This window comes from Schistocerca serialis, chromosome 5, assembly GCF_023864345.2.
Source record: "Schistocerca serialis cubense isolate TAMUIC-IGC-003099 chromosome 5, iqSchSeri2.2, whole genome shotgun sequence".
NCBI classification, from domain to species: domain Eukaryota; kingdom Metazoa; phylum Arthropoda; class Insecta; order Orthoptera; family Acrididae; genus Schistocerca; species Schistocerca serialis.
In genome coordinates, this window is record NC_064642.1 from 164,036,385 (window position 1) to 164,061,549 (window position 25,165).

General features: G+C 44.7%; 1 protein-coding gene across 1 annotated transcript in view; it reads right to left on the minus strand.

Annotated features, from left to right (window-relative positions):
- The window catches only part of LOC126481820 (myc-associated zinc finger protein-like), a 240,210-nt gene that overhangs the window by 20,472 nt on the left and 194,573 nt on the right, over positions 1 to 25,165 (minus strand). The window lies entirely within an intron of this gene.

Consider the following 25,165-nt stretch of genomic DNA (forward strand, 5'->3'; position numbering starts at 1 on the left):
TTGACTGCTAATCTGTCCGTCAATCTGGTGATACGAGCTGTTGTGCTGCCATTCATGTACAACATTCCAGGGGGTATTTTCCAACAGGATAACGCTCGCCCACATACTGCTGTTGTAACCCAACATGGTCTAAAGAGTGTCCCCATGTTGCCTTGGCCTGCTCCAATTGAGCACATATTGGGTATTACCGGACGATAGCTACAGTGTCATCCACAACCAGCATTAACCGTCGCCGTGTTGTCCGATCAAGTGCTGCAGGCATGAAACTCCAAAAATGGTTCAAATGGCTCTGAGCACTATGGGACTTAACATCTGAGGTCATCAGTCCCCTAGAACTTGGAACTACTTAACTTAACTTAACTTAAGGACATCACACACATCCATGACCGAGGCAGGATTCGAACCTGCGACCGTAGTGGTCGCGCGGTTCCAGACTGAAGCGCCTAGAACCGCTCGGCCACAACGGCCAGCCATGGAACTCCACCCCACAAACTGACATCCGGCACCAGTAGAACACAATGCAAAGTTTTCATGCTAACATTCAACATTCTGACAATTACACTGGTTTACTTGCGCTTGTATTAACCTGTGATCTTGCAGTGTTAAGCACTTAAACATGTTACCTAGACAAATGAATTTCCCGAAATTTCATTACTGTCCATTTTTTCCCGTCATAGTTCTGTTGCATTCTGTATATTTAAGTATTTGGTCCACAGATACATTATGAGAACTGGTTAAAAATGAGAATTGGTTAAAAACAGTCTTGGTTGCAATTTTAGTTTATTTTTTTTTATTTTTCAACAACGCGTTTCGCCTTATTTAGGCATCTTCAGGTTATCTTTTCTAGATGGACGCGAGAGGCACCAAGATTTGCATAACGCGTTCCCGTTCACAGGAGCGATCTTACTGTTACTCGCTCATGTGAATGAGAACGCGTTATGCAGATCTTGGTGCCTCTCGCTTCCATCTAGAAAAGATAACCTGAAGATGCCTAAATAAGGCAAAACACGTCGTTGAAAAATAAAAAAATAAAATTGCAACTAAGACTGTTTTTAACCAATACTGTTAAGCACTGGTTTGCTGTTATGCCACATATGGATTGGAAGAATTTCTGCGTTATGAGAGCTGCATGACATCAAGCGGAACCCGTCGATATGAACAAATCGAATGACTGCCATTGTTCTATGCATCTTTACGTGCTCACTTTGCGCTCAGAACTTAAAAATGTGACGTGACGCGATCGATGGGAATACTAGAGACACTGCGCAAAACATCTGCGCAAAAGTCATCGGATTTTCACTGTGGTTTTAATTTCATGACCGATCGGACATCAAGCAGCAGTCCTCTTACATTAACGTGCAAATTAATTAGGACAAGACGTTAATGAATATCACATGTATAATACAGTTAGTTCAAAAGTCAAATGTCTGTGAAATCTTATGGGACTTAACTGCTAAGGTCATCAGTCCCTAAGCTTATACACTACTTAACCTAAATTATCCTAAGGACAAACACACACACCCATGCCCGAAGGAGGACTCGAACCTCTGCCGGGATCAGCCGCACAGTCCACGCGTGACTGCAGCGCCCTAGACCGCTCGGCTAATTCTGCGCGGCAATATAGTTAGTAGCTTACTGAATATTAATAACTAATGTGTCCTCCGTATGTTTTAATGAGCCTCGGAGTACGTTGTGGAAATAGACTCGATCAGGTTCGAGTAAATGTTTCGTAGTTCGTCGTCACCAAATCATACTTTTCACCTCATTTACTAAAAGACATTCTTTTGCTGAACAGTCCATTTTACCAAGACGCCTTTTCACAACAATCCAAAAATTCACGATGCGATTTATGTGTGTTGAATTACCAGGCCACCGAAGCACATTCACGTGGTTTGCTTCCATGAACGTCTCGACTGCTTTAGAAGCACCATCTGCAGCGGTCTGTAGGAATGGCACCATCCTGCACCTAAAGATTTCCATGTGTTAGGTTGAACTCATCACGTCGTCAACTGGAGCTAGTGCCCCAGGGCCACTTGCAATGAAGAAACCATTATTTGGGAGGGTGTTTTACAGTCTCTTCACGGGTGCTTCGCTTAACAACCGTTGCTCTGCAGCCTTGAAGAACACAATGTGACTCACTACTGTAAATTATACGCGCCAACAGTTTATTTTCCATGGGATGTGTTAACAACTGCTTCTTTATAGGATTTCGTGCTTTTCGTCAACAACGTCGTACCGTTGAACAGTCGTTCAAACCCCAGAAGCCAAAAAATCTCCCCGAAGACCCTTACTTGTCACGTGAGGATGAATTATACTGTTTCTAAGTACAGTTTTGTCGGTCCTTTGGGTGGTTTTTCGTTTTCGTTCACATGTGCATTTTCTCTTTGGAGACAGAAAGGTAGTATCACTATATGTCATAATAAGCCTTGAAACTATATTTTCCCACACCAACGAGAGACACAATGTCTCTTGTAGTAACAGATGTGTGTTCATGAAGAAGAACTATTTTTGCCCGCTTCTTAGGTGAAATATCCATTTTAACACAACACAAAATTTTCCTGTCGAGAACACAGAAATAACAAACGCTGTTGCTACTCACACACGCACTCAATTGAACTGGAGGGGAGCGACAATTCTCGTTCCTAGTTAAGGCAACAACAGCCCTCGAAGAACCCAACAATTGGGCGGATAAAATTTTTATTGCTAACCAACTTCAATTCCTTGTAAAATAAAATATGAGCTTGTCCCAATTAATTTGCACACTGCTGTATTTGAGGGTAATAATATCACGTGATATGTAAAGTCAGAATTAGGGAAGGGTACTGAAAAAATGCAAAGCATATGTGAAGGCAGTAGCATGCAAGACGCTAGTGCTACCAATTCTAGAGTACTGTTCCAACATTTGGAGTCTGTATCTAGCAGGGATCACAATAGACATAAATTCAGAGATGCCCTGCTAGGATCGTACCAGGACGGTACAGGTCACACAAAAATGTCACAGAAATTCTCGAGGAATTAAAATGGGAATTCCTGAAAAATCTACAATGTAGTTCTTGGGAAACATTGTTTGGTAAACCTGTGCGACAATTATGCTGCTACACCATTACGTACCTCGCGTAGCACTCCATATATACACTCCTGGAAATGGAAAAAAGAACGCATTGACACCGGTGTGTCAGACCCACCATACTTGCTCCGGACACTGCGAGAGGACTGTACAAGCAATGATCACACGCACGGCACAGCGGACACACCAGGAACCGCGGTGTTGGCCGTCGAATGGCGCTAGCTGCGCAGCAATTGTGCACCGCCGCCGTCAGTGTCAGCCAGTTTGCCGTGGCATACGGAGTTCCATCGCAGTCTTTAACACTGGTAGCATGCCGCGACAGCGTGGACGTGAACCGTATGTGCAGTTGACGGACTTTGAGCGAGGGCGTATAGTGGGCATGCGGGAGGCCGGGTGGACGTACCGCCGAATTGCTCAACACGTGGGGCGTGAGGTCTCCACAGTACATCGATGTTGTCGCCAGTGGTCGGCGGAAGGTGCACGTGCCCGTCGACCTGGGACCGGACCGCAGCGACGCACGGATGCACGCCAAGACCGTAGGATCCTACGCAGTACCGTAGGGGACCGCACCGCCACTTCCCAGCAAATTAGGGACACTGTTGCTCCTGGGGTATCGGCGAGGACCATTCGCAACCGTCTCCATGAAGCTGGGCTACGGTCCCGCACACCGTTAGGCCGTCTTCCGCTCACGCCCCAACATCGTGCAGCCCGCCTCCAGTGGTGTCGCGACAGGCGTGAATGGAGGGACGAATGGAGACGTGTCGTCTTCAGCGATGAGAGTCGCTTCTGCCTTGGTGCCAATGATGGTCGTATGCGTGTTTGGCGCCGTGCAGGTGAGCGCCACAATCAGGACTGCATACGACCGAGGCACACAGGGCCAACACCCGGCATCATGGTGTGGGGAGCGATCTCCTACACTGGCCGTACACCACTGGTGATCGTCGAGGGGACACTGAATAGTGCACGGTACATCCAAACCGTCATCGAACCCATCGTTCTACCATTCCTAGACCGGCAAGGGAACTTGCTGTTCCAACAGGACAATGCACGTCCGCATGTATCCCGTGCCACCCAACGTGCTCTAGAAGGTGTAAGTCAACTACCCTGGCCAGCAAGATCTCCGGATCTGTCCCCCATTGAGCATGTTTCGGACTGCATGAAGCGTCGTCTCACGCGGTCTGCACGTCCAGCACGAACGCTGGTCCAACTGAGGCGCCAGGTGGAAATGGCATGGCAAGCCGTTCCACAGGACTATATCCAGCATGTCTACGATCGTCTCCATGGGAGAATAGCAGCCTGCATTGCTGCGAAAGGTGGATATACACTGTACTAGTGCCGACATTGTGCATGCTCTGTTGCCTGTGTCTATGTGCCTGTGGTTCTGTCAGTGTGATCATGTGATGTATCTGACCCCAGCAATGTGTCAATAAAGTTTCCCCTTCCTGGGACAATGAATTCACGGTGTTCTTATTTCAATTTCCAGGAGTGTATGTCATAAAAAGGCATATATAATTATGAGTGTATATAATCTCCTCGTTAAACCACTAGATGGATTTCAGCTACAGTTGGTACACATATCAATTACTGTTTGGAGATAATCGCTGTGGAGATAATAATCATCTATCTATAAAACACACGAGGGTGAAATATTAGTGAAACTCGCGATGCGCAAATTCACAGATTTTAGTCACTCAATATTTGAAAATGAGAGCGTTTAGTGACTTGCAACAAACTCTACGCACAATTTCAAAGCTTTACGAAACTTTTCCTCGCTGACAACCCATCAAAATGATGAAAGAAACAAGATGGTTCAAATGGCTCTGAGCACTATGGGACTTAACATCTGAGGTCATCAGTCCACTAGAACTTAGAACTACTTAAACCTAAGTAAACTAAGGACATCACACACATCCATGCCCGAGGCAGGATTCGAACCTGCGACCGTAGCAGCAGCGCGGTTCCGGACTGAAGCACCTAGAACCGCTCGGCCACAGCGGCCGGCGAAGTTTTGGAAAGCCCCTTCTAAAAAGTCTCTCCGAAACCCGTGGACCGATTGCTACCAAACGTGGTACATACGTTACTACCTGGAAAGAAAAACTGTGGTGTAAGAACCAACACCTCCTATTGCGATGTAGAGAGAACGGAGGACGAAGAGAGATACAGAGAGGGGGAAGGATGACATGGACACAAATATGACGGAGGAGGAGATGGACAAAAAAATGGGAAGGAGGGGGGGCAGGAACTGGGCTAAAGGAATTGGAATAAATGCATACCCAGGCAGTGCCGGGTACTCAGCTAGTCGTGAGAATAAGAACATAGGGGCTAATGCGCGTTAGGAGGTTTATAAACGTTTATTTTTCACTCGGCGAACAGTACAGAAATCGCCAGTACTGGTACGAAGTACTCTCCCTCACACATTGTGCAGCGGCCCGCAAAGTTTATGGCTATGTAGAAGTAAGCCCGTCGCCTATTGTCACGGAAACGACGTGGCTTGCGTAAAGTGAGCCTGCGTCCAAGTCGACGCGCTCGGACGGCCGTAACGCGACGTCGCCGCGGCGTACGTCGCCAGAGGCTTGGAAGGCAGCAGGCAGCAGGCAGCCGCCGCGTCGCCGTGGCAGAGAGCTTGGGCGCTCGCCAGGGTTCAACGTCTCCAGCGCAGACGCAGTGCGAAAGCGTGCGGCACCTGCGGCGACAGAGGCGCCTTGTCTCCTACCCGTAGAAGCTATTGCACATGGAGGTACATCTGTAGATCTAGCCATTTTCTCGCTATACTTACAAGGGAACCTCCCCATCGCACCCCCCTCAGATTTAGTTATAAATTGGCACTGTGGACAGCCCTTGAAAACTGAACACAGATCAATCGAGAAAACAGGAAGAAGTTGTGTGGAACAATAAAAAAAAGTAAAATAAGCAAAATATACAAACCGAGTAGTCCATGCAATGGACAGGCAACATCAAGGATAGCGTAAGCTCAGGAGCGCCGTGGTCCCGTGGTTAGCGTGAGCAGCTTCCGAACGTGAGGTCCTTCGTTCAAGTCTTCCCTCGAGTGAAAAGTTTAATTTTTTTATTTTCAGACAATTATTATCTGTCCGTCCGATGCGATCACTTTTTTTGGGATTGATTATCACGTCCACAAGGAAACCTAAATCGGGCAAGGTAGAAGAATCTTTTTACCCATTCGCCAAGTATACAAGTTAGGTGGGTCGACAACATATTCCTGTCATGTGACGCACATTCCATCACCAGTGTCGAATAGAATACATCAGATGTGTTTCCCTGTGGAGGAATCGGTTGACCTATGACCTTGCGATCAAATGTTTTCGGTTCCCATTGGAGAGGCACGCCATTTCGTCTACTAATCGCACGGTTTTGCGGTGCGGTCGCAAAACACAGACACTAAACTTATTACAGTGAACAGAGACGTCAATGAACGAACGGACAGATCATAACTTTGCGAAAATAAAAAAAGTAAACTTTTCACTACAGGGAATACGAGAACCAAGTACCTCTCATTCCGCAGCTGCTCACGCAAACCACGGGACCACGGCGCTCCTGGGCTCACATTAGCCTTGATGTTGCTTATCTTGCGCATGGACTACTCAGTTTGTATATTTTGCTTATATTTTTCATAGTTCCACATAACTTCTTCCTGTTTTCTCGATTGATCTGTGTTCAGTTTTTCAAGGCCTATCCACTGTGCCAACTTATAACTAAATCTGAGGGGGGTGCGATGGGGGGGTTCCCTTGTTAGCAGGTGTATCATGAATTTTTGGTGCAGTAAACTTTAGTAATATACGATCAGAAAGTATAACTTTAGACCAAACACCCTTATTTGTTTGGTCTGTAGTCATCACAGCCCTTCTTCTTTCACTTCCCGTTTTAGCAGGAGCTGTTACTATATTACTAACAGACAAACCTAAACACATCATTCTTTGATCCTGCAGGAGTGGGAGACCCAATTCTGTATCAACATTTATTCTAATTCTTTGGGCACCCAGAAGTTTACATTTTAATTTTACCAGGATTCGGTATTATTTCACACATCGTATGCCAAGAAAGAGGGAAAATTGAATGATTCGCAACACTAGGTATAATCTACGCCATACTATCAATTGGATTAATAGGATTTATCGTATGAGCACACGATATATTTACAGTAGGAATGGATGTTGACACACGAGCATACTTTAAATCAGTAACAAGAATTATTGCCGTACCTACAGGAATTAAGGTATTCAGATGATTGGCCACATTATATGGAACTAAATTCAAGTATAATCCACCATTATTATGAGCTCTAGGATTCATTTTCCTATTCACAATTGGTGGATTAACAGGACTAGTATTAGCAAATTCATCCCTTGACGTTGTATTACGTGATACATGCTATGTAGTAGCCCACTTCCATTATGTATTATCTATAGGAGCAGTATTTGCAATCATAGGAGGAGTTATCCAATGATACCCGCTATTCACAGGGTTAACCATAAATAATACACGATTGAAAATTCAGTTCACAATTATATTCATTGGAGTAAACTTGACATTCTTCAATTTTTGTTCTAGGTAACGACTAAAAGGGCACGTGCGGTCAGTAGACGTGCTTTTCGCTAATAAGCGATCTCCGAACGAATGATTCGTGTGACCACTTCGACACTTTATGAGTCTTGAATGGTGGCCTGTCCCACATGTAGTGAATCACGTGAAGCGTAAGACGGTGTTTCTTGATAATGCAATTAAATTACGAATACACAATTCCTACATTTGCTGTGCTTGGCTGCAATTTCCAAAGTAGGCTATTTCGAATCTGTCATAATTTTTGTTGTTCAAACATAAAGAGTGCTGAAAATTAGGTGAATAAATTACTTTAGATTAGACTTTTGATGAGCAGTTACTGAAACGAATCGAGGAGAATAGAAATATATGCCATAAAGAAGGGATCGAGTGATAGCGCACATACTAACGAATCTTCAGTCGAGTAATGAGAAGGGGAGGCGTAAGATTTGTGGAGGAAGGTCAGAGCTCGACTACAAAAGCAGGTTGTGGTGGACGTGCGATGCAGAAGTTATGCAGACACGAAAAATGCTAGCACAAAGGAAGGAGAACTGCATCCAGTCAGTCTTCGAACTGAAGACCGCAATGAAAATAAAAACAACAAGACGCGCCGCGTAGACGTGAGGTCTCAGGCGCCTTGCCACGGTTAGCGCTGCTCTCCCCGTCCGAGGTTGGAATCCTCCCTCGGTCACGGGTGTGTGTGTTGTCCTTAGCGTAAGTTAGCTTAATTTAGATTAAGTAATGTGTAAGTCTAGGGACCGACGGCCTCAGCAGTTTGGTCCCACAGGAACTTATCACAAATTACCAATTTCCAACAACAACAACAACAACAACAACAATGTGGGTTCAACTTCGAAATAGATTAGTATTAATTCTTATTTTACGCGTAGAGCAATGAACATAACAACGCTACTTAAAACCTGTGTACTTTTCCTGTCTGAGCGTTCTTCTACGAACAGCACTGTTTTCAAACAATGATTTTGTATGCATTATGAAGGACAGAAGGAAAAGATGAAACGTGTGGCGAGGGCCTCCCGGCGGGGAGACCTGATCGCCTGGTGCAGGTCTTTTGAGGTGACGCCTTTTCGGCGAATTGCGCGTCGATGAGGACGAAATGATGATGAAGACGGCACAAACACCCAGTCACTGAGTGAAGAAAAATCTCCAACGCAGCCGGGAATCGAACCCCGGCCCCCTGGCATAACAAACTGGCGCGCTGTCCACTTAGCTACGGTAGCGGACAAGGAAAAGCTAAACACCAGGATAATTTACCAGTCGAAAACTATGTGACGGGCACAGAGTTATTGCCTAGAAAAATGTTCGTTAAAAAGAAGAAAAATATTGACTAATATTATTGGGGAAAACATTGTATCTGATTCAAGCAAAGGAATGCGAATGACAAACGGGTGCAGAAAAATGAGCCTTTTTTTCAGATTATAGATAAAATTATAGAAAGAAGCAATGAATGTAGACCACCACTCTGAGACGATTAAAATTTATGGAAGCTTATACACAATTTCAACAAAATACACTGTCGAAAAAAATTAGTACACCCTTTTAGATTTTTCCAATTTACCCAAGATTCAATGCTACAATAGTGCATATAGAGTACATGCAATGATTACATATAAAGATCAATAGCACAAGCAGTTCTGAGGTACCCAGGTATCAACCCATGCTGAAACACCCACATTAGAACGTTATGCAGCCTCCACGGTCGTCAATGAAGGGGCTGACTCTGGCATCCAGCCGATCGCACAGAAGGCGAATACTGTCCTGGGATACGTTATACCACGCTTGTTCGATCTGTTCACGTAGTAAGAGTTCTGAAAGAGTTGTTGGTTGACGAATCGTACGAGTCACTTCTCGTCCCATCATATCCCACACGTGCTCGATTGGAGACAAGTCCGGCGATAGTGTTGGCCAGGGAAGTCGCTACACATCTTGCATAACACGCTGAGTTTCAAGGGCAGTGTGTGGGCGAGCATTGTCCTGTTGGAACCGCACCTCACCTTCCTGTTGTAAGAACGGAAAAGAAGCGATTTAACAACGTTCTGCACGTCTCTGGTTAGCGTCCCCTCCTGAAATACCAAAGGTGAATGAGGGCTGTAGCTTACCGCAGACTAGACCATTAGGTCTGGGATGGGGCAATTGTGTCTTGGGCGAATCCACTCTAGGGACAGCACCCACCAGATATACGTCGTGACTGCTAAAGACCATCACTTGCGTGCAGGCAGAGTCTGCTTTCATTGCTGAAGACCGCTGCGCGCCATTCCATCTTCCAAGTGATACTCTGCAGCAACAAAAATGGTTCAAATGGCTCTGAGCACTATGGGACTTAACATCTGAGGTCATCAGTCCCCTAGAACTTAGAACTACTTAAACCTAAGTAACCTAACGACATCACACACATCCATGCCCGAGGCCGGATTCGAACCTGCGACCGTAGTGGTCGCGCGGTTCCAGACTGAAGCGCCTAGAACCGCTCGGCCACAATGGCCGGCTCTGCGGCAACATTCGAGCCATGCACGTAATTTTGATGCGTGAGTGGAAGACGGCCTAGAGGTGTGCATTATCATAGTCCCACTGCTAACAACCGGTTCTCAAAAATTTGTGTTGACACGTCTGGGCTCACAAGTCCTCTTACCCTATTACGTACGCTGTGTAGCTATACGATCTGCCACTGCTGCCCTTGCGATATGACGACATGCCGGGTATCTGTGCTCCGTGGACGTCCAGAACCTCGTCTGCGAGTATGAAAACGGTCACGTGACCACTGATACCAAGAACGTTCGCGTGACTACTGATACCAACTTCGTTGCACAACTGGCGCAGCACGCCCAACTTTTGTGGCAATTCTCCGAAAGGATCATCCTGCCACTCGGAAGGCTAACCTTTCAAACTCGCTCAGTTGGCTGTAGGAAGCGCGAGAACGCCTCAGTGGCATAGTTGCCGGCTTGTTTCACAAGTTTGCACAACAGTGAGCCTTCTGGCCGTGAGACTTTCCTAGTAAAGGGTAGACACAGACGGAGCTCTGGTAGCTACGCCACTGCACAATCTGTTGATGCACTACGTTGAAACCGTTATCAATACATCAACTATCCCCCAGGTTGCAAATACCGCCATCGGATCAAAATCGACGTCATCTTTTTTTTTCCAGCCGTGTATGTGTTGACACACTTTGAGAAACAAGGCACTGGTTCAGCCTTTGTTAGTATACTTTATAACACATACACCATTGTTATTGTTTCCACTAACCTTCATAAGCATAGGGAGAAATTAACGATTGAAAGAAGAGCCCGTCAAAGCGTCTTACACCACCACGCCTAATTCGGAAGGACGACGGTTCAATCCCGCGTCCGGCCATCCTGATTTAGGTTTTCCGTGATTTCCCTAAATCACTCCAGGCAAATGCCGGGATGGTTCCTCTGAAAGGGCACGGCCGACTTCCTTCCCCATCCTTCCCTAATCCGATGAGACCGATGACCAAGCTGTCTGGTCTTCCCCAAACCAACCAACCAACCACCACGCCTATTCTCGGAAGTCCCAAGTACGGAGACCCATAAGCCGAAAAGAAGAAGATGGAATATACATAAATGAAACGCATCTGAATCATGAAATATTTATAGTGGCTGTCAACAATTTACTGCTTATCTCAAGCCGTCGCGTTAACCATAACGTCATTTGAGCAGACCTCCATACCAAACATTCAGTGTCACTAATGATTTCACTTACGATTTCCTGATATCATTTCAGGAACAGTATTTAACCTTTATACCCGAAAGACCTTCATTTCGATGTTCACATGCTAGTGTTTTACGAAACACAAATTCTGAAGTAGCTCTGAAAAATTATAGCAATATTAATGACATGTATAATGAGCGCAATGAAAAGAAAATAGTGAAAATTAAACATGAAGTCGTGGAATCAGTTGGCTTTGTTTCTTATTTAGGGTAGCTGAACACAACGTATCGATATACGGCAAAAGAAATGCAGTTTTCAAAACTACTCTTCCGATGTGTCTGAGAAAAAAAGTTGACAAGCAGTGTGTGTTACCAGTTTGATGTTTAACAGTACAACACGGACTTTTAGCGAGAAAGCTATTCAAAAACCGACGGTTGTTCTTAAGCGATAGAGATATGTGGGGAATTGCCAAAAGAGACGCAAAAATAAAATAATGGGTCAGAAAATAAACGAGTGTTGGAGTCGTAATGATGACTGTAATGAAAAAATTGATGGGGCGAGCATGTAGGCAGGTCAATGAAAGGCAGATATACCAAGCATTATTTTGTTGGACGCCAAATTTAAAAATATAAGACGATGAGTTGACTGTAGGTAAGGCAGGTTAATAGCATTACGAATCGTGTAGGAGCAGCGTGGAGTCCGTGCGAGGCCTTTATTCAGCAGTGGAGGCCATGTTTGAAATATTCTTGAGATCATTATGACAGCAAAAATTGGTGTAAGGTGTCAGGCAAATCCAACACCTTCCATGAAAACCCTGACATGATAAGCAAATCCAGCAGTGTGTCACATAGCTCCGAATAGATCGTGACATTAAATTAACCAAAGTAATACGAGTAACGAGTGAGCAAATGGAATACCACAGACTAACACAAGAATGCCTAAATGCATGTCATACCTTCCCACCGTGAGACAGACGCAGTTCCGAGGGGAGAAACGAGAACAGAAGCCGAGAGCAGAACCGTGTTAAGCTAGAAGGCCCTACGATAAGAGACGGACACCACGTCGCCAGCCAACCGCCAGGACCACCCCCCCAGCCAATATTAAAAGATAGAGCCCTCCAGAAGAACAGTATAGATCTTACGATAACACTAAAAGGGCCGCACCAGCTGCAAGTTTTAGCGTGAGACTTTTTCGCGTCTCCGTTATGTTGCAAACGTTAAATACATTGCCCCACCACGAAAAGTATAACGTTTCTCATTGGATAGACAGAATTTTTGTAGGCGGAGCTTAAGGTTAACATTGAGACCCTGATTGGCCACATGAAAACACAGCCAGATAGTTTTTTTTAAACCAACTTCGGTAAATTGTAGTAAGGAGAAGTTAGGAGAGAGTTGCTTCCGAGTCGGCGAGCTGTATGGAGCTGCGCCGCGCGCCGCCCCCTGACACTGCCTAACCAACGACAAGGTAATGAACGCACGCGGTGCTGCATAACAGCGCATAAAGCTTCACTCAGAACTGCAGAAGTCTCATCTGTTACATCCCCTTTTTGCGTAATACTAGTGTCGATCGTCAATTAATGCTCATGGTATACACATTTGCCACGTAAGTTAAAATCTGAAACGCGATGATTTTTCTGTTATATAATTATTGAGAAGCCACATCAGCCACTGTAATTTACGACAAGTTAGATAAGTAATTAACGATAATTGAGGGTCACTGTAGACCATTTTGATAGTTTTCTCTTTTGTGAAACTTAATTTAAACCTAGATTATAGATGTGATATGGCATAGGTCATCCTTCGATCCATTGTAGAACTTGGAAACCCACTCAGGGAATACTCGTTCACATTTTTGTTGAACGCAGTTGGTTTTTATCATCCTGTATTAAAATATTTCCTTTTATGAATAGTGCAATTTATAAACAATGTTTTGTGAGTAGAATAAAATTTCCAATGGTAAACTTAACTGCTTTTTCGACGTTATTTTACCAGCTAACTAAAGATAGGAAAGCCTTGAACCCCTTCCACTAAATTTAGTTAGTATTAAGATTATTTTACAGGGAGTGCAGTGGAAAAATGGTTCAAATGGCTCTGAGCACTATGTGACTCAACTGCTGAGGTCATTAGTCCCCTAGAACTTAGAACTAGTTAAACCTAACTAACCTAAGGACATCACAAACATCCATGCCCGAGGCAGGATTCGAACCTGCGACCGTAGCGGTCTTGCGGTTCCAGACTGCAGCGCCTTTAACCGCACGGCCACTTTGGCCGGCGAGTGCAGTGGAACTGACGCTGAAATCATTAAGTATTTGGTTATATCATCGCTAGTCTCACTGAACTCTTCTGAACTCTACATGTCATGTGTGGTCTGGCGTCTCCTTACCAGCAACAGGTCCCAGGTTCAAACTAGTCAATTCCCTAAAAAACACGCTCAGAGCGTCGTTGCGCGAAAGTGGTAGGGAGACACGACTTAGAACAAACAGACACCACGCAGAATGTTAGATTGGTACACGATTATATTTAATAAACTGAACTTTGTCCTGTATCCCTATAATAAAGAGTAGCCCATAGGCGAAATACACTCCACATTTACGTGTACAAACATTATCCTCACAAGTTATAGACTTCAATGAAACAACATGTTAGTCACACAGTAAAAATTAATTGTTGCTTCCTGTGAAAGGCGAAGCTATCGAGTTATTAAGACTTCCTTGTGCGGAGTAACACGTTAAACGATCTACAACGCGGAAGACTCCTTTACATCCTTTACATTCACCAACCTTTCATAGTTTGCGATTCGTTGCGCCTCTAAAACGATTATTTAAACGGGTTTTTGGAGCACGAATTGATGGCACTGAAATTATGTTACCGCTCGGATTCTCAGACAGGTTTGGCGGAGTCCCTTAGTGGAATGGAAGTCCATTATGCGCGTGTGTTCGAATCGACATTTGTATTTTAATTTGTGAAATAGTTTCCCACCGTCCGTTTCCTTTGGACAACACATTCGTAAGTTACAAAAGTAACATCAGTGAACCCTCTGTGAATTACATTTTAAATCACGAAGAACGCCTTTTAGGATTTCGCTAAATGGCCGTTTAATGGCGCTATTTACGTATAACATTATTTTGTTTTAAAATATGTAATTTATTATTGTCGGAGCTGTGCCTGCTCAGGAAAGGGCCACATTCCTCTGTGAAGGGTGGTGGCAGCTGTCTGCGTGCAAATACAGATCAGTGTGCGTAGTCTTCCGATACACTTAAAACTCTAGTACATGGGGCGCGCACTATCTCTGACGCAGAGAGTCTACCCCAGGAATTGGAACATCTGAGAACTGAATTTCGAAAAAATGGTTACTCAGAGTGGCAGATTCAACGTGCTCTTCGCCCAACCACTGCAGCACAACCTGTTGAGATGGATGAAGTCACGAAGGAGGAGGTAGGCACTTCATTTATTCCATACACAGGCGCACTCTCTGGGAAAATCGCCCGCATTCTGAAGAAACACCGGGTCGGAACTGTGTTTTGTCCTCCAAATAAAACTCGTGCACTGGTGGGGAGCGCCAAAGATGACCTCGGTTTGAGGAAGGCCGGCGTGTACCAGATTCCGTGTCAATGTGGCAAGTCGTATATTGGTCAGATGATGCGTACCGTCGAGGATCGATGCCGTGAACACCAGAGGCACACTCGACTGATGTATCCGAGCAAGTCGGCGGTCGCTGAACATTGTTTGTCGGAAAATCACGCCATGGAGTATGACCGCACGAGGATTCTGGTACAGACGTCGAGATACTGGGACAGCGTTGTTAGAGAGGCCATCGAAATTCGCACCAATGACGACCTCATAAACCGTGACTGTGGCTATAATCTTAGCAAGGCCTGGGAACCAGCAATCGGGTTAATCAAGAGTAAATCGTGCAAACGTATAGTTGTGCCGACCACGGCGGACAGAGCCATCACACCGACGTCATCTCAGACGCCGTCGCAATCTGTTCCACCGTGCGACCGTGGCGTGGGGCGCGGACGGCGGAGGGAGCGCGCCGCGGGCGGAGGGTATTTAAATCGGCCGCCGCTGCGACCGAACCCAGCTCCCTCTGAGCAGCCATAGCGTACGGATCTCCGTGCCGGCACGTTCACAGGAGCTCAGTCCATCAGTTCACCTGATGATGGCGACATGTATGATCGCCGAAATATTGTGCCCGTTGGACACTATAGACCGGCAGCATACCCGTGGATATTTTGAATATGTGTCAAATTTATTAAACCTCGCTGGAGGGTTATGAAAGGAGTATACTGGGGCACACTTGTATGTGGCACTAGAATAATATAAGAAATTAATAAATTAAAATGAAAGTAGTATATCATAAACGACGAATGTATCTGATGGGCTCGATAATGCGGAACGCTGACTGTGCACGACGGCAGAGCCAATGATACTGTATTGCTTTGTTGGAGTAAGAGAGCACTTGGCGCTCAGTTGTAGGTAGCTATCTGTGAGGGTAGGACGATGGAGTAAGCAGTCTTTGGGGTGTGCTGTACGAAGCCACCGAGAGTTACATTTATGTCAATACTGTTGAACTTGGAAGCAGAAGTCTCCATGTAAGCAAGATAAAGGTTTAAAAATTATGATTTCTGTTTATGCAAGCGCGTTAGTATAGATGAGTTGGCTGATAATTTGTAATTGTTGAGTAACCCCAGAATGTACGTAAACGGTTTTTATAAAAAGGCTAGTTAGATATTTAATTTGTATAATTCTTTTAAGATTTGTTAACAGAGCTATGTGTAATTCGAAGATTTCCATTTGTGTTGGATAAATGAAGTTAGATAATATTTCTGTTTAAATCTCATTGTTGGTGAATCAATTGTGAGCAATGTAACTTCAATTGTCAGATGTTTTTGAAAAGCCAAACTTAACTTGTAATATAATTTTGCTAAGTAAAAACTGAGTATAATTAACCATAATCACCGCCTCCCAGTCCAGGTCATATATTTTTCAAAGAAGTTGGATTTTCTTAAATGCTCTCGTTTATCAGCCAAATGAATTTCATGTGCATTTCAAGTATTATGGCCAGCACTGCACACTGCTGTCCTGTAGCTAGCATATTTATATTCTTTTATGAGAGACCGGAATATGCCGCGTTACTCCGTTGCTGCTTCAGAGGTAAGAAAATTAAATTTATTTGTTATGTGTACAGGGACCAAACTTATCAGTTTTGAAAAGGGCCAGATGATTCACTGCTTAAAGGGCTGAATGTATATTACTTATTATTATTACTTAAAGAAATACTGGGCAAATTCTGCCACCAAAAATTCAAACCCACTAATAAGTGTTTGAATCAGGATTTGCATACATCATTTTAAATTTCTGTTTTATTCCATGTAAAAAACATGTTGCTCCCTTTCAACATTTTGTTCCATAGGAAATATTACTAATGAAAAATGTTATTGCAAGAAACACAGACTACTAGAATCTTAGAATTCAAACATTTGAAAAATCCAATATTGCAATTTGGCAACGACAATTTGTAGTTGACAAAAATGTTTACGATTACATGTTGTAAAGTACCACACAAGATTTTGTTTCCAGACTAGTCTTGGCAGGCGTTAATAGAAAATGCAAGGAAAAAATTCACTTCTAAAAATCTGCCCCCAATCACAACCATTTACAGAATATACAGCCAATAGTTAATCGAAACTGCTTCATTTAAAAATGTGCACAAGTATTGCCTACAATCTTCTATTATATATATCTTCTACTTCGATTCAATAGAAATCACACTAAAGAGTGCTCTCGAGGATCTGTCAAAATACTACAGAATAAACAAGCTTAAGCCAAATCCATCAAAGAAACAAGTGTGTGCTTTCCATCTGAGAAATAGGGAAACCACCCACAAGTTACAGATAGAATGATCAGGGGTTAAATTGGAAGACTGTGATACTCTAAAATATTTAGGATAACACTTGAAGATTTTTAACTTTCAAAAAACAATGCATGAATTTCAAATCAAAAGTCTCCACTAGGAAAACCCACTAATAAAACTGGCCGGATTACAGTGAGGCAGTCAAGCTGAAATCATTCGAACTTCTGAAATGGTATTATGCTACTCCGCTGCAGAGTATGCCTGTCCTGTTTGGTATAAGTCAACACATGCCAAACAGGTGAATATTGCCCTAAAAGACACAAGCAAAATTATAACAGGTGGCTCTACCACATAGCAGGAATTGCACCACCTCCTGTCCGAACAGAATTAGCAGCAAACAGGGAAAGAATGAAACTGAAGCAGGAAAAAACGCATCCCATGCAGGGGCAACAACACTACCCACAATGACTAATGTCAAGGAGAAAGTGTTCTCAGAACATCGGAGAAACTAACGTCTACTGATGAAGTAGCCAGGCTGCAACTATCGAGGGCTGAGACATCCCACCCTCCCAGTTGGAAAAGATTTTCAGAATCTTTACTCCATGGGCATGATGAGAACTGGCCAAACCGGAAGTCCTTGAACAGGCTGAGGTCAGGAGTGGGCAAATCACGGGCTAATCTAGCAAAATGGGGATACATTGAAGAAAACAAATCTCAATGTGACTATGGGGAAGAAGAGACTGTTCAACATAAACTTCAGTGGACTGTGTCCAGCCACCTCCACAGAAGATGACTTCCACTAGTCAACGGGAAATGCAGTGGAAGTTGCCAAATTTTGATCAAAGATGACATAAACAGCGTTGACCCGCCAGGGTAGACGTGAGCGCTAATGCGCTGCGTCCTGGTCTCGGGTAGGCGCACCAGCCCCGGATCGAATCCGCCTGGCGGGTTACCGACGAGGGCTGGAATGCTGGTCAGCCTGGATGTGGTTTTAGGCGGTTTTTCACATCCCGCTGGATGAATAGCGGGCTGGTCCCCACGTTCCGCCTCAGATACACGACTCGCATACATTTGAAGACGTTCGCACTGTTCCCTGGGTTACACTTGACGCAGACAGCTGGGGTACACTAATTCCGTCCCAGGAGGTTCGGGATGGCGGCTGGAAGGGCATCCGGCCACACTCTGCAACTAACACTGCCAAATCAATAGTAACATGGCCGACCTAGCGTTGAAGCGGGACAAAGACTCCAAGAAAGAAAGAAAGAAAGAAAGAAATTGTATAAACTATGTTAATCTGTCAATAGTCGTATAAATTGTGTTTTATATACGTTTCCGACACGAGAATAATAATAATAAAGTGATGGGATGTGTTGTGTTCACTTGCTCTTCTTAATTTTCTTATAATCTAATTCTGTGCTGGGTACATTCAATTGCTTTCAGTGGGTACGCAGCAACAGGGAAGAATGGCACGTGGGGCACCCATGGGATGAAAGTCGCTTGGGCGGAGAGAGAGAGAGAGAGTCAGTTACGTCAATTTGTGCCATTTGTCTATTTATGACAGTCAGCAGGCGGCCTATAAAAAGGCTTTCGTTCCAAAAAACTGAACTCTGCCAGCAGTCGATAGGCTCTGGAAGGTTGTGAAGCGACGTTGTTGGGGAGATAAATGTCTCTTGGCTTTCCTAAAGAAAAGCTAGGAAATGGCTCTGGCCTACTTTACGGACAGACGCTGTAGCAGAGGCGGCTAGCCTCATAGCAAGCTTTTTACATTTCGATGAGACCTGTAATTCGTGGCTAGTTGATGGCAGAATGAGCGCGTGTTAGTTGTGACGTCACGCGTGGAAGCAAGTCTTCTAAAAAAGAAGAAAATAAATGTGATTCATTGGACTATTGGCGTTCCGGAATTTTGGGCGTGGAATTTTTCCTATGAATAGGTCGCACTGACAACTGTTTCGACGGCTGTTGGACTACAGTGTTGGTGGGAACACAGCAGCAAGCTTCTTTTTTAGAGGGGCGGAAAGGGAGTCGATGGGGAGACGTTTCGGGGAGAGTCATGTGTGGGACGTGGAAGAGAGGAGTCGATCGAGAGACGAGGAAGCTACATTGGGGCTGCGCTCTCCAGTCGCAGTGTCGCTGTGTCTACACTCTGTTCACAGTTCAGAGACGATTATGGTAAGTATCGCTTACAACTCCGGCATATTGCAGTTCAACCGCAAGACTGCCGCCTCTGCCTCATTTGCCAGCAGTTTGGCAGTTCTGCAGCATCTTGGGTGTTGGTTCCAGACAAACTGTCACTGTGGTCATCATAGCCAGGCTACTACGCCTATTCACAGAATTAGATCCGAGATTTGATGCAACTCCACCTCTTTCAGTGACATTGCCAACCCTGACCGTTAGTTAGCAATACGTACAATAGGAAACATCTTTGTAACTTTTTATCGCCATAACTTCGTTTTCTGCATTAACATTCATGTTTTTTGACAACAAATCATAGTGTTTTTTTTAAATCTGGAGTTAATTATTGTAATCAGGTCTTTTGAATGACACTATTACCCTAGTTCCTCAAATCCAGTACCTTTGCTAGGGCCCATCAATTAAAGCGTTAGTGAATGCGTTGTGCACACTAGCTAGTTCTCAAGGGTGTCTCTGAGTGTCGATTAATTTCAGATTCAGATAGTTGTCACATTTCCCTGTATGTAGAGTATCATCCGTTTTTGTAAGTGTTATCAACTTTCCTAGTTGCAGAACATTTTATAGAGATACGATGGTCAGTTTACTACAGCAGAGGAAGACATGAAAATAGTAGGAATAAATAATGACAGGCACTTGACAAATGTAGAAGAAAATTATCACATATACAAAACAAAGAGTGAAAATAAGCTATTACTAAATGATCAAGTGAAAATGACTGACCACTCGCTGTTTACTATACTTAATTATATAACTGACAAGAATCCTGATAGAAAATCACAAATACCATTCCACAATAATAATAAAAAATTGTGCCCCTCCACCGCCCGCACACGCACGGCCACTCACTCTCTCTCTCACACACACACACACACACACACACACACACATACACACACACACACACAAGCACGCGCGCACACAGAGTCAAACAAGAAAAAGTCAAAGCAGAAAGCAGGAAAGTTGGCAACACTTACAAAAACAAGTAACACAGTAAATGGCAGTTAAATTGATATGTTGCGAAAATACAGCGCCTATGTGAAAAATTAGACGTTTTCAACCGTTTTCCACATGAGGGAAAGCGCAAGTTTTTCAGATAACTATGCACTGATCTGTAAGTACATTTTCACTTTATTATAAAAAGGTCCAATGAACCGCTATAAATCTGTAACCAATTCGTAACAACGAAAAAATCGTGTAATATTCCAGGACATCCACTGAACATAACTTGTCAAAGTGCATACATAAAATAAAAAGTTAATGTACAGCGTGCAAAAGGCGTATTTACTGTAAGCTAGTGAAATTTATATACAACAGTTGCTAAATGGCAACCACAAAGACCCTGTTAGCTGAACATGCTTAACAAAAAGGCAAAACGCGGCTAATACGAAGGCAACTTTTTTCTGTTTTTTCGAAGTCCGATTGGTCACGAAATCAAAATCACATTGAAAATCCGATAATACTTTGCACAGATTTGTTGCGCAGCGTCTCTAGTATGCCCATCGATCGCGTCACATCGCTCTGGGGAGTTCCCAGTGCACACTGAGCACGTGCTACAAAACGCCACTGTTTCCTGCGCAGGTACCCCGACATCAATATGGGATATGATCACCATGCACACGTACACAGGCCGCACAACCGGTTGGCATACTCTGGATCAGGTGGTCGAGCAGCTGCAAGGGTATAGCCTCGCATTATTACACCAGTGCCTGTCGGAGCTCCTGAAGTGTTGTAGGAGTTTGAAGACGTGAAGCGATACGTCGATCGAGAGCATCCCAGACGTGCTCGATGGGGTTTGGGTCTGGAGAACAGGCAGGCCACTCCATTCGCCTGATATCCTCTGTTTCAAGGTATTCCTCCACGATGGCAGCTCGGTGTGGCCGTGCGTGATCATCCATCAGGAGAAAGGTGGGGCCCACTGCACCCCTGAAACGGCGGACATACTGATGCAAAATGACATCCCGATACACCTGACCTGTTACAGTTCCTCTGTCAAATATATGCAGGGGTGTACGTGCACCAATCATAATCGCACCCCACACCATCAAACCACGACCTCCATACAGGTCCCTTTCAAGGACATTAAGTGGTTGGTATCTGGCTTCTGGTTCACGTCAAATGAAAACGCGGCGAGAATCACTGTTCAGACTATACCTGGACTCGTCCGTGAACATAACCTGGGACCACTGTTCCAATGACCATGTACTGTGTTCTTGACAGCAGGCTTTACGGCCTCTCCTCAGACCAGGGGTCAGTGGAATGCACATTGCAGGTCTCCGGGCAAATAAACCATGTCTGTTCAGTCGTCTGTACACTGTGTGTCTGGAGATAACTGTTCCAGTGCCTGCGGTAAGGTCCCGAGCAAGGCTACCTGCAGTACTCCGTGGCCGTCTGCGGGAACTGATGTTGAGATATCGGTCTTCTTGTGGTGTTGTCCACTGTGGACGTCCCATACTGTAGCGCCTGGACAAGTTTCCTGTCTTTTGGAATCGTTACCATAATCTTGAGATCACACTTCGTGGCACACGGAGGGACCATGCTACGATCTGCTGTGTTTGACCAGCCTCCAGTCGCCCTAGTATTCTAACCCTCATAACGTCATCAATGTGTGTTCTTTGAGCCATTTCCAACACACAGTCACCATTAGTACGTCTGAAAACGTCTGCACACTTAATCGCTGCACCGTACTCTCACATGCACCAACACACCTCTGCGTATGTGGACTGCTGCCAGCGCCACCGTGCGACGACCTGAGGTCAAATGCACCGTATGGTCATACCCCGAGGTGATTTAAACCCGCTAACAGCCCACCAGAGGGTTGTTTCACCACGTATTAGCATTATCCTTAATTTATGAACATGAGTGTAGATCGCAGCTTCGCCCCTCGCCAGCCTTTCCAGAACAGCACGAGCGGCGCCCTCGAGACTTACTGGACCCCACAACGAGCTTATGACTCCCAATAGCCGCCTTGCTCAAAATACGTCGCGAACGCTCGGTTCGGTGAAGGGACAACAGGAAATTAATATGTGAATGGAAAGGTATCCACCAAAGGCCTTAGCTTTCTGGCTTGCATGTATTCAAATACGCAGTTGAGAATTGTTAAACTAGTCTGAAACAGTAGCTTGCTCAGCGCCAGAGATGGTCGCTGCCATTCGTCAGACCCGTAGTGTCACGTGCTGTGACGTACGTCGCTGGACCCGTATTTGTGACGTCTCCCGCAGCGACGGCACAGCAGCTCAGAGTGCTGCTTGCCCTCTCTAATGATGATGATGATAATAATAATAATAATAATAATAATAATAATAATAAAGTGAATGAGGTATTCAACATTGAACCGCTCGCTGCACCGTACTCCCACCGATAGATCTGTACCTACAGATTGGAAAATTGCGCAGGTCGCACCAGTGTTTAAGAAGGGTAGTAGGATTAATCCATTGAACTACAGACCTATATCATTGACGTCGGTTTGCAGTAGGGTTTTAGAGCATATGTTGTATTCAAACATTATGAATCACCTCGAAGGGTACGATCTATTGATACGTAATCAGGATGGTTTCAGAAAACATCGTTCTTGCGCAACGCAGCTAGCTCTTTACTCGCACGAAGTAATGGCCGCTATCGACAGGGAATCTCAAGTTGATTCCGTATTTCTAGATGTCCGGAAAGCTTTTGACACCGTTCCTCACAAGTGACTTCTAATCAAGCTGCGGGCCTATGGGGTATCGTCTCAGTTGTGCAACTGGATTCGTGATTTCCTGTCAGGAAGGTCGCAGTTCGTAGTAATAGACGGCAAATCATCGAGTAAAATTGAAGTGATATCAGGTGTTCCCCAGGGAAGCGTCCTGGGACCTCTGCTGTTCCTGATCTATTTGAATGACCTGGGTGACAATCTGAGCAGTTCTCTTAGGTTGTTCGCAGATGATGCTGTAATTTACTGTCTAGTAAGGTCATCTGAAGACCAGTATCAATTGCAAAGCGATTTAGAAAAGATTGTTGTATGGTGTGACAGGTGGCAGTTGACGCTAAATAACGAAAAGTGGGAGGTGATCCACATGAGTTCCAAAAGAAATCCGTTGGAATTCGATTACTCGATAAATAGTACAATTCTCAAGGCCGTCAATTCAGCTAAGTACCTGGGTGTTAAAATTACGAACAACTTCAGTTGGAAAGACCACATAGATAATATTGTGGGGAAGGCGAGCCAAAGGTTGCGTTTCATTGGTAGGACACTTAGAAGATGCAACAACTCCACTAAAGAGACAGCTTACACTACACTCGTTCGTCCTCTGTTAGAATATTGCTGCGCGGTGTGGGATCCTTACCAGGTGGGATTGACGGAGGACATCGAAAGGGTGCAAAAAAGGGCAGCTCGTTTTGTATTATCACGTAATAGGGGAGAGAGTGTGGCAGATATGATACGCGAGTTGGGATGGAAGTCATTAAAGCACAGACGTTTTTCGTCGCGGCGAGATCTATTTACGACATTTCAGTCACCAAGTTTCTCTTCCGAATGCGAAAATATTTTGTTGAGCCCAACCTACATAGGTAGGAATGATCATCAAAATAAAATAAGAGAAATCAGAGCTCGAACAGAAAGGTTTAGGTGTTCGTTTTTCCCGCGCGCTGTTCTGGAGTATGATTGTGGTTCGATGAACTCTCTTCCAAGCACTTAAATGTGAACTGCAGAGTAATCATGTAGATGTAGATGTAAATGAACTTGAAGGGGTGTCATGTGACGTCCGCTTAGAGCAAATGCCGAAAACGACAATGAACAAAATGAAGAAAATAAAAAAAAAAATTAGGCGAAGAGAGCGCATCCTTGCATTTGTGCGCCCCTGTGTCATGAACTGACAGAGCTGTGACGGCGTGGCAGTACCGTGGCAGCTGTGGACAGCAACTTGTGTGTCCTTGTTACGACACGAGCAAAACATGTCGTGGTTTCGCTCCGCAGAAGGGGCAGACGAGGCGGAAGAAGATAGACGACGCAGCCAAGGCGCCTTCAGTCCTACAACTCAGCGACTTTGCCGATCGGCAGAAAATAGAAGACGGCCGTACACGTGTCCCTCCTCTGTATATGCAGTGCAGAGGTACGAGGTGGACAGGTTCCTACGATGAGACAGCCAGTGTTGCAAGTACCAAGTCAGCATCGGGTATTGACTCTGATGCCACGATCGAGCTGAAGGCAGGGAGTTTGGTCAACTACGAGACAGTCAAAAGCGCTGTGGTCACCCACATCGTAGAGGCGCCTATGAAGAAGATGATGACAGAAAACCAGCGAGGGGTTTTGAGTTAAGATTTGGAACGAATGGGCAGTTCGGGAAGGGCTGTTAAATACAGGCTTCGAGAATGCAGAAATCCTATGAAATTTTGGTCTTATGTCAAAGCGGTAGGTGGATCAAAACAAAATGTCCAGACACTCTGTGACCAAAATGGTACTGAAACAGAGGACTAAAGGCCGAAATACTAAATGTCTTTTAACAAAGCTGTTTCACAGAGGAAGACTGCACTGTAGTTCCTTCTCTAGATTGTCGCACAGATGACAAAATGGCAGATATCGAAATAGATGACAGAGGGATAGAAAAACAATTAAACTCGCTCAGAAGAGGAAAGGCCGCTGGACCTGATGGGATACCAGTTCGATTTTACACAGAGTACGCGAAGGAACTTGCCCCCCTTTTTGCAGCGATGTACCGTAGGTCTCTAGAAGAGCGTAGCGTTCCAAAAGATTGGAGAAGCGCAAAGGTCATCCCCGTTTTCGAGAAGGGACGTCGAACAGATGTACAGAACTATAGACCTATATCTCTAACGTCGATCAGT